The sequence below is a fragment of the Marmota marmota genome, unplaced genomic scaffold (assembly GCF_001458135.2).
Source record: "Marmota marmota marmota unplaced genomic scaffold, marMar, whole genome shotgun sequence".
NCBI classification, from domain to species: Eukaryota; Metazoa; Chordata; class Mammalia; order Rodentia; family Sciuridae; genus Marmota; species Marmota marmota.
The window spans coordinates 9,674,147-9,685,311 of NW_025999961.1; positions in this window are offsets into that span (position 1 = coordinate 9,674,147).

Sequence of the window (11,165 nt, forward strand, 5' to 3'; positions counted from 1 at the left end):
AAAATTTATATATATATATATATAAAATTTGCATTTATATAAATTTAACATATTTAGTCCAAAGTGTGAATTATACTTAATTGTTATCAACAAAAGATTTATTTTAGTACTCTTCTATACTGTGAAATTTATATAAATTTATAAAAGACATCAGTCTTAAAACTGATGGATCTCAGAGTTCTATATGTTTGTAATCACATTAAAAAGTCTTTTGTATAGATATTTTATTGTTGTGTTTGTGAAACAGACTTATTTACAAAGAATTAATAGTAAATTACATAGTTTACCTAAAATTGCAGGTTAAGAGAAAAAAAAATAAAGGAAATATAAGAGACTATCCTTTAAATCTGAAAATCAAGATTATCAGTTACTTGTAAGAAAACTTGATGAAAAATAAGGATACTATGTCTTTTCTCTTACTTCCAAAGGAAGGGATTGTCATCATTTTAAGAGAACTTGTTCCAGGCATTTTCCTTTTTACTGAAAAAAAGAAACTATTTCATATATATATATATATATATATATATATATATATATATATATATATATTTTTTTTTTTACCTGATTTTTGCAGTACTAGTAGGATCTGGAGTAATCAAAGTCATTCACCAGAGTGACCGTGCTCTGTAACAAGGCCATCTACAGCAGCCGTCTGTCAAAGACAGAATCATTTTTTAATGTAGAGAATGCAGGAAGAAACAAAATGAAATGTCTGCCCTTTAACATTTCAGAACGGGGAAACTGATTCAGCTGCTCCATTCCAGTTAAATGTAATAGATGTATTTTTGTACATGTTCAAGCCTCAGAGCTTCTGATGGACATTCTTTATAAAAAAAATCTATATAAATAGTATATTTTCTCCTTCTCAACTTATTTTGTTTGGAGTGGCAGCTGCCTCAAGTTAATGAGATTCTGACTACATTCTGTGGATCAGCTGTTAGTTCAATAAGATGAATAAACAGCATGAAAACTTAGTTTGATATTTAAAAAATAACAGCCCATTCATTTTAACCACTATCTTTGGAATTCTACTTCATATGAACTACATTTACCTAGACATGATTAGGGGAACTATTGATTTTTTAATATGTAAGATAATATTTATTCTAGTTTTCCATGTATTATGATGGCTGTGGTTATCATAAATAGACTTCCTCTGTTGAAGGAAATTTCTTTATAATCCTTTTCAATATTAATTAGAAATATTTTCAAAGTAATTATTAGATATTTTATGTCAAATTACTTTTCAATATCAATTAATATAAATATATTATTTCTCTGCATACCTATTAATTCTTTGCTTGTAGTAGGTGAAAATATGGTCACCCATAAAATGTTCAGGTCTTAAACCCAATCTCTGATACTTTTTAATGTTTATAATATATTGTGAAAAAAGTAAAAGCCTTTATGAAGGTAATTGAATTAAGATATTTTCCTGTAATATACTGCTGTGCCCCAAATGTGGTTAAATGCATCTCCTCTAAAAGGAACACATGGGAGGTTTTACACACAGATAGGGAAGGTGATGTGAAGACAGATCAGAGATTTAAGCAAGCTGGTCCTGAAGATTCAATACCAGACCCTTATGTGATGAAAAGCTGGCACCAGACACTGGAAGAGCCAAGAAATGTATTAGCTAGGCATTCAGGAGGGATAGGGCTCTGCGTTCACCATTGTGAATCTATTGCAGTGATACTGACTTCAGACATGGAGGACTGTGGAAGAATACATACAATAAATTGTGGTTATTTTAAGATGACAATTTAGTGCCTTTGTTATGGCAGTATCAAAAAAAATTAAGACACTACTACAAAATCTCTATAAATCAAGTTTCGAGGAAAGAAACAGGGGATAAATATATACACACATGTTTTATACAAACACAAACTGGTATATACACTTTGGAAAATCACCAGGTTCTTCTAATATCCGCTAAGTATATGTCTATCCTGTGACCCAGCAATTTTATTCCTAACTGTATGTATACCCTTAGGAACAAAAACATGTACATATTCGTTTGTGTGTGTGTGTGTTTGTGTGCGTGTGTGTGTGTGTGTGTGTGTGCATGAGTGCATGCTCCTGTGTATGTGTCTGGAGAGGGCGTTGGGGGTAGGAGAGACAGACAGACATTCACAAAAAGAGTGCCCCAGGACAAAATACCTTAAAGTACACTCCTAGTGATCCATCTCTTCCATCTCAGCCTCATCACCTAATGTCTGCACCACATCTCAATAGCGCCCAAGTTGGGGAACAACCCTTCAATACATGAGCCTTTGAGGGATATTCCATATTCCAAATTCAACCTATAGCACTAACTTTTGATTGAACAATTGAGAACTACAGCCTAGCCAAGTTAAAAATACAACTGAATATCTATTCTGGTGCTGAGTAGTAACCCATTGAGTATATATGACAATTTTTTTTCTTTATTCATTCATTTCAGCTTGACTAAATAACTTGGCTTTAGTATCACCTTGAACATGGTCATGAAGGCATACTTTCAACCTACTAATTTCAAATATTTTGAATAACTCATAAATGGAACTGCTGGATCATATGCCAGTTCTATTTTTACTTTTTTGAGGAAACCTCATACTGTTTTCTGTAATGGATATACTAATTTATATTTCCACCCACAGCACAAGTGTTCCCTTTCATCTACAGGCTTGCCAACACTGGCCATCAATCATTTGCAAAAACATGGATGGAATTACATAACATTGTGCTAAATGAAATAAACCAATCACAGAAAGAAAAAAAATACTGCACTTTTTTATTACTGGTGGAAACTAAAACAAATGATTTCCTAGAAGAATAAAATAGAATGGTGTTTACCAAAGACTGAGGGAAAGGGATCTATAGGGAGATTATGATCAAAGACTACAGAGTCTCAGGAGACAGAAAAAATAACTGTGGTATTTTTAGCTCTATTGTGCAGCAGGATGAATATAGCTATAATTGAGTACTACACATTTCAATATTGTTTAAAGGATAAATCTCAAATGTTCTCTCATCAAAAAAAATATCTAAATATTTGAGGAGCTATAGGGGCTCATTGGTTTGATATAATCATTCCATATAGTATTAAAAAGTTTTAACATCACTTTGCATCTCCCAAATACCTAAAATAATAATTTGTCAATATATAATTTAAAATATGAAGGGAAATCATGTGGGTGTAGTTTATTTGGGCTGCTATTGCGAAATACAAGTTTGATAACTTAAGCAAAACAGACTTATTTCCTAACAGTTCTGGAGCATGGAAATTCAAGATGAAGACATTAGCAGATTGTTTTCTCCTTAGGACTTCTTCCTTGCCTTAAAAATGGTTACCTTCCCATTGTCTTCTCACATGCCTTTTCCCCTAAATGTGCATCATTGTGTGTTTCTGAATATGTCTATCTTCTGTTTATGTAAGAGTACTGTCAGTTTTCGATATTATAACAAATATCTAAAATAATCAACTTATAAAAATAAAGGGCTTATTTTGGCTCAAAGTTTTGCAGGATCCAGGCCATAACTGGATTGACACACAGTTTTTAGCATTCTTATACTGGGACAGCATGTCATGGCTAGAGAAAGAGTGGAACCACTCCAGTCATGACCAGGAAGTGAAAGGCAGAAAAAGAAAGTGGCAATGTCCCAGAATCTGCTTGGAGGGCTTGACCCCAATAATCTGAAGTCTTTCCACTAGGCCCCATCTCTTAAAGGTTCCACCACCACCACATAGCACCATGATGGTGCCGCAGCCCGGCTGGCTGGGCAAAATAACCAGGGGGGTGACGAATAACTTGTGTACATTGATACAGCAGGAGTAGGAGCCGTTTATTGTAGGACAGGAGCAGTATTTATACATTCCACACAGCTTATCTAATTAGCATAAACTAGATACATCAGTCAACCAATCAGGAATCTCTACACTTAATGGCTCGCTTTTGTTACTTCTCAAACCACTCCCTCTGGCATTTTGCCAGGCACCATCCAGACTTGTTTACGAACTTTAACATTCCCCTGACAAAATGCCAGGTGTTATTTTGACTTATTTACAGACTCTAACATGATGGGACCATGCATTTAACCCACTGGATGCTTGCAGGACATTTAAGATCTAACTATAGCAGACACCAATCACATTAGATTGTGACCCACCCAGATGACATTTTTTTTTTTAACTCAATTACCTCTTAAAAGGATCAATCTCCAAAAAAGTTACATTGTAAGGTATTGGGACTTAGGGCTTTAACCTATGAAGTTGGGGGCAATACTGTTCTGTCCATGACAAAACAATCTTGCCATTGAGGTATACTGACTTAAACCATACACAATAGTGATATATTTAAAAAAAATAGACTTGAGTCTTCAACTTGATAATATATTGTTAATCTTATGTATGATATTCATTTTTCTCTGCTATCATTATTTTATCTTGTTTGCTACAGGGCTGATGCCAGAATGAAAGTATTGATTTTACAATTTTAAGTTACTTCTATGCTCTGCAACAAGTCAAAGAACAAAGCAACTCTGTCTTCTATTTTCTAGATTCTCAAATGATTGAAGCCTAAAGTCATAGAGAATTGGTTGTAATTAACATTATGGTCATTTTTATCTGCCCTGTATAGGTATATATTTGTGATTTTATATTAATTTTTATAAATATTGCTATATTAAAATTTATTTTTTCTGTAATTTATTTAAGTGAAATCTTATTTTCAAAACAGTTTGTAAATTTGGATAGCTTTCTCATATAAAGTCTTCTGAATGGAGTTTTTAAATATAATGTTATATATTTTAGTTTATATATTTTTTCAATTGATGGATATTGCCAATGATTTGTGTAATTTGTCTTTTCAGTGAATATATGTTTTCACTGAGTCTTTCTTTTTATGGTTTGTTCATTCCATCTTATTTGTTTTAATCCCTTTTTATCTCCTGTGTGGAGTATTTTCAGAAAAAAATTACAATGTGTTTATATTAAACAACAAGTCATGAAAAGGCAAGCAAATTAGTAAATAAGGAGCTCCATTAACAAACTCCTTACATTAAAATTCACTGACATACATTTAAACTACCATACATAAAATAAGCATATTATAACTTTTCATATACATTCAAAAATATCCTCTAAATAATATTTTAATAGGATTGTATAATGTGATATTCCTCAGCAAAATCTATCTTTATAACTTCCTTTTCAAATTATAATCATTATTTGCTTTTAAATAATATATATGTACATTTCCTATTTTGTATATTAACACTCAAATATACTTTTTGCCATAAATAAAGGCAAAATATTGGACTTATTTGCACCCATCATTTTCATGTTCTTGTACAGACTTATAATTGCATTTAAATCTTGACAGATATTTAACAATGAAGATACAGCATCCAAAACCAGGGTGGGTGGGACGGGAATCAATCCTTTATCTTCTTTCTAGAATGTTTGAGCATTTATTTCTGTTTTTAGTTCTTTAGATGCAGATGTTTTTATGGAATTAGTTTTTTATATCACATACACATTAGCTAAGAATCTGTACTGTTTCAACTAAGACAGGAATAGAAATTAGATGATTTTTAGTATTTAGTAAAATAAAATTTTATTACTATACACATGTTCCTTATTTTTACTAGTAGTTTTTTGCTTCTGTTGCTGTATTTGGATAAAAGCATTTTTCCTGTTGAAATTGTTTATTTTATATTTTTTCTCATACAATATTTCCTTCATAAAACTATATGTTTATTATTCAAGGCTTATGATACTGTGATACTCTTCTGTTTCTCTTTTATTGTGATTTTATCAATATAAAGCAAAATATTTTTTGTAATTTTCACCACAAACATATTAACTAAAATTCAAATTTAAAATCTTGCCTTGATTTTGTTTCAAATATTCAGCTTTATCTCTGAAGAGCAAATTATTTCTATAATATTCATATATTTTTTTTTGATGTATCTCTAGTAATTGATATAGATGTAGATTTTCAAATAACCAATCTAAGAGTATGTACCTTTTAATACACATATTGAATCAATTTATAGGACTTTTGATTCATGACATTCTTTCCTTTATTTCTGATATTTGTATTTTTTTTGTGTGTGTTTTTCTTATATACTTTAAAAAATAATATAGAATTAACTTATATTTTATATACATGATTTCTAGTTTTCTCTAGATATCTATCAATCTAATTTAAATAACCACATCTAAAATTTTAAGCAATTTTCTAACAGCAACATAAGCAAAATTTTAGATTTATATCACTGATAAATCAAAAAGAATACTATTGCACCTTCTCCTTTAGCATGGAAACATATTTAAGATGAAAGTTTTGATCTCTTTTCCAAATCCCAATGTTTGGTCATATCATCTAAACATTTTTCTTTGTATGTACATAGTGTATGTAAACAAAATGAGCAGTTAGTTCTGAAGATCAATTGTACAACACAGTGGCTATAATTAATAATATTGTATCAACTTTTTCAAAATAGCTAAAAAAGTGAATTTTATATATTCTTACTGCAAAGAAATATGCATGTGATGTGGCAGATGTTAGTCATCTAAATTGATCATTTTACAGTGTAGGTATGTGTGAAACCATCTCAATATACCCTATAATTACATACAATTATAATTTGTCAATTTAAAAATTTGGAAACACTTTGAATGGTTATCAGTGCTAAAATTGCTGAATAAGTTATAACATATAAATAAATGTAGAAATATTACACACTTTTCACACATGAGTATACATTTGAGTTTATGTTCTTGATATCCAATATTATTTCTCAGTTCAGAAATGCAGATTTCAGAGTACTGCATCTAATTTGATTCTCACTGTTCAGAAACAAACAATAAATCAATTTAGATAAGTGACTGTGTGTATGTGGTTTTTTTAGGGATCGATGTATAGTGTCCTTTCAGATTCATGAAGAAAGATGAAGTCAATTAGAACAATATCCATTACCAAAAAATGCTAGGATATATTTTATTATTTCTATAATTAAATTAAACAAGTACTATTTTATGAAACAAATATTGAAAGAGTATTCTAATTGCATTACATTCTAAAAATGTTGTCAACAATCACTTAATATTGACTATATCTATCATTCTTACAAATTTGTCCCATGTATTGCTTTTCTCCTGTGAATTCATTTTCAGTATTGCAGAGACCAACTATGTGATTACTTTTCTTTTTCAGCAAGAAATGGTTATATACTTTATTTATTTTTTTCAATAAGCATATTTTTATACCTATAGTATCATTAGATATAGAAGTGATTTTACAATATCATTTTAAAACTCACATGTGATACAGGTGTTCTGCATAAATATATAATAGTGATTGGTGTTTACCAATAATAATACTCACAATTTAACTGGTTTCCGTTCAGTCATTCAGCACTATATTAATTTTTTATACATACTAAATAGAGGTCAGTTTTATGTTTTTTCCAATTTTGATCATAACTGTGCATTTGAGTCTGGATCAGCTTTCCTGTGGAATGGGAAAGATAACTCATTCCTACAACAAGGAAAGTATATTGAGCACAGGTTAGCTTCTGCTTCTAGAGTCACCCTATGAAAAGAATACTTGATTTGATCTCTTTGGAGAGATATCCTTGCTAAATTTTTCTCTCCTGGGGCCAACACCCTAGAGACATAAAATAGTAACTGGAAAAGCATTAATAAAATTTATACTCTACTATTAGATATCTTCCTGTTTCCAAATAATGTTTCTTGCTCTGATGAATTTGGAAAATCATGCATTGAGATCTCACCATTTTGAAATTTGTTCATGTTGCTTATTTTGCAGTTTGGAAGTTTCAAATTTTGGTTGTCTTCTGCAGACGATCTTATTTTGTTGGCTTTACATCCCTCCAAAAACATCTCAATAGTCTATTTTTTTTACAAGAAATCTTCATGGATTTTTAGAACCTTAAAACCTTTATTTGGTATATTTATTTGGTGACTATATTATAGTTTCAGTATAATTTTATAAGAAGAGGTTAGCATATGACTTTAGTCACTTTGAAGACAACACTTTCATATTATTTCATGTGGATATAGTCACTGAGGAGGGAGCAGAAACAATCAGCAACCCAGGTTTAACTTCATGTATAGGATTATAATTCTCTAAATTAATTTTGGAGTTACATAAATATCAGGTGCAATTGAATCCTTATTATAAGTAATTGCACATTCTCAAATATGACTATTTTAACTTTATTATGATTAAATTCAATATAATTGCATATTAGTTTTCTGGAATCCAGTTTTCTAGTAGATAAAATGAAGGGCATGAATAAAAGTGCTTTTAGAAAATTAAGCAAGAAACAAGCCACTAATAGTAAATAAGGTAAGTCATTTGGTTTCAAATAAATTTAATTCAGATATTTCCTAGAATTGAAACTGAGTGTAGACTAATAATCTCATCAAGAATGTAACTTGAATTCAGAAATTAATTATATTTTTTGCAATTCATAATAAATATGAATGAAAATTCATTTTTGAGAGAAAATATGCATTTCCGGGTCCCCAATTCCTAAATAATGTGGTGTACAAGAAACAACATTTTAATAATTGCCATGTGATTTTTTGAGCAGTGAAAAACTCCTCAAAAATGTTTTCTCATTTTACTTCTTAATTTAAAAACACAGAATTAGATAATCAGATTTCGAAATGCTACAGCAACATTAACTAAATCAGTAACAGTAATAGCAATTACTGTAACAAATTAATTTCTTTATAGTTGTCAGGTGATCTTCTATGAACATTACATTAATAACTTCTCTTAATCTTTATAACAAATCACAAAAGTTACTACTGATTATATTTATATTTTTAATAAAATAGTTATTCTAAGAAAGAGCTATTTGATGTCAGATGTAGCAAGTGGCTTTAATGTCTGATACTAGAACTACTAGAGACCTCTTCACAGATAATGCTCCTTGTCAGATAGTTCTATTCAAATTCATAAATAATCCATAATTCATTTTACTAATAATATTAGAAACATAGGCACATTGAATTAAATGTAATTATATCATGTTAGTATATCCTATGATGAGTTAGAGAGAGATGCCATTTTAATACAGAATCATCTCCTTGAAAGGCTGAATTTATATTAACTTTAATTTGTTCAAATTATCTCTTAAAATTTTCAACAGTATTTCACTATTTCACCAATCAAATTCTAAAAAATTCAAGATAAGATTATTTCTAAGGTGGGGCCACAGCTTAAAATTAGCATGTGTGCTTACCATGTTGTGAGGTCCTGGATTCAATCCTCAGCAACAACAACAAAATATAAGTAAAATCTAAGCATTCTTCTGTTGTATTGGAACAGACAAAATTTTCATCCATTATATCTCATCAATATTAGATTTCATAAGGAAAATATTATTTAGATTTTGCTTAGATTTTCAGACAATTTACAAATTCTTCTTTTTAATATTTTTGCTATAGTACTTTAATTTTCAAGTAAATCACCTTTAAGTTGTGAAAAATTTGCAACACTTATCTAGTAATTAGACCTCAAATAATTGTATTTATTGAATTATGCATACTAATCAATAACTATATTAAACATTAGATCAAATGCTAAGATGGAAAAAGGCCTCATAATGCTTACAAGTTAATGAAAAAAAAACAGGCATTTGTCAAATAATCATATAAAAGTATTATTCTGAACTGTGAAAGGAAGGATCCATTAAAAATGCATTAGGAGTCATAACAACATATTGCAAGCAGTATGTGATTAAAAGTTTAGATTTCAGACAGAAAACGAAGTGAAGTGAAAATATTAGGGAATAACATTGTACACAAGCCACGGTGTCTGAAAACACCAGACATGAACAAATCTATGGCACATTGGAGAGTCTGTGGCTCTGGGCGGGGCATAGCCCACAAAAGGGATGAAATAAAAAAAGAGTACTATCTATCACTGAGTAAGAAATCACTCCAAAAGAAATGGTTTCAAACAATAATTGCACATTTTCTAACAGTTTCTTGGGTCTAGGAACCAGTGTGTGGTAGTAGAATACCTCTATTGTAAGGTCTGTTCTTAGATTAAACTATTGGTTGTTTGCAACAATGGTCACAAACAAAGCCACAGATTGAGCTGGAGGGTGAGATAAATCTATTTAAGGCCCATTCATATTGTTTCAGCATGCCTCAGTGTTTTACTCAACATACTCCATAGCATATTGCCTGGCTTCCCCCAAAATAAGCAAATCCAAGGAAGAGTGAGAAAAGTCACACTAGATACAAGCCAACCCGTTTATAACTCAGTCTTGGAAATGAAAACCCATTTTTTTTCTTGCCCACTCTGTATGTTAGAAGGAATTCCATAAGTATAGTCCCCATCAAATCCCATCCCCACATCTATATGCTCAATAAATAATTCAGATTTTCTGAACCTCACTGTCTCCTATTTGTTTTTCTAGGGTGCCTGCATATTCTCATTGAACCCTGAAAGCTCTCACATAGGAATACCCAGAGTGTGTCTTGAAAAACACCCACATCATGTCCTTCCTGCCTCTTGATGAGGACGTCTTTGTTAAGCTGTTGCACTACCTCACTTGTTGGTTCTAATTGTACAACTTGAAGCTGTGAGAGCTGATGTCCCAAAGGGTCAATTTTGAATAATAGGTTCCAATAGTTTGTTGATAAATATATTTACCCATTTAAGCAGAAGATCCCCAACTGAATTTGATACGAATTATCAAGTATTCCATACTATATCTCACTTTGCGTAAGCCTTTCAATAATCCACTCTTGCTTCTCCCAGCTTCCCATATTGACATGTTTTACATGAACTTTTATAGTCACAGGACAAAGGGAAGTCATCCATCAAAAAAGCAATTACTTTGGTGAGCATATTAGGTACATAGACTACAGAAAAGCAGGGAAAGTTCTTGATAGGTTTTAGATGTTGTAGCATTCTGATCTTTGGGTCACTGTCAGCAGAAGCAAGAGATTGGCAGGTATAACAATAGATTTCAAGAGTTTTATCTAGTAGTGATAAGGATGTTAGGTCAGATACAGAAGTTGATAGCAAATGACTGTTAAAGGGGACTAAATATAGCTCAAGCTACCTTTGGCTTTTTATGTGCAACATGCCATCTCTCCACAATCACAATATTCTGTTCAGCCAAATTTA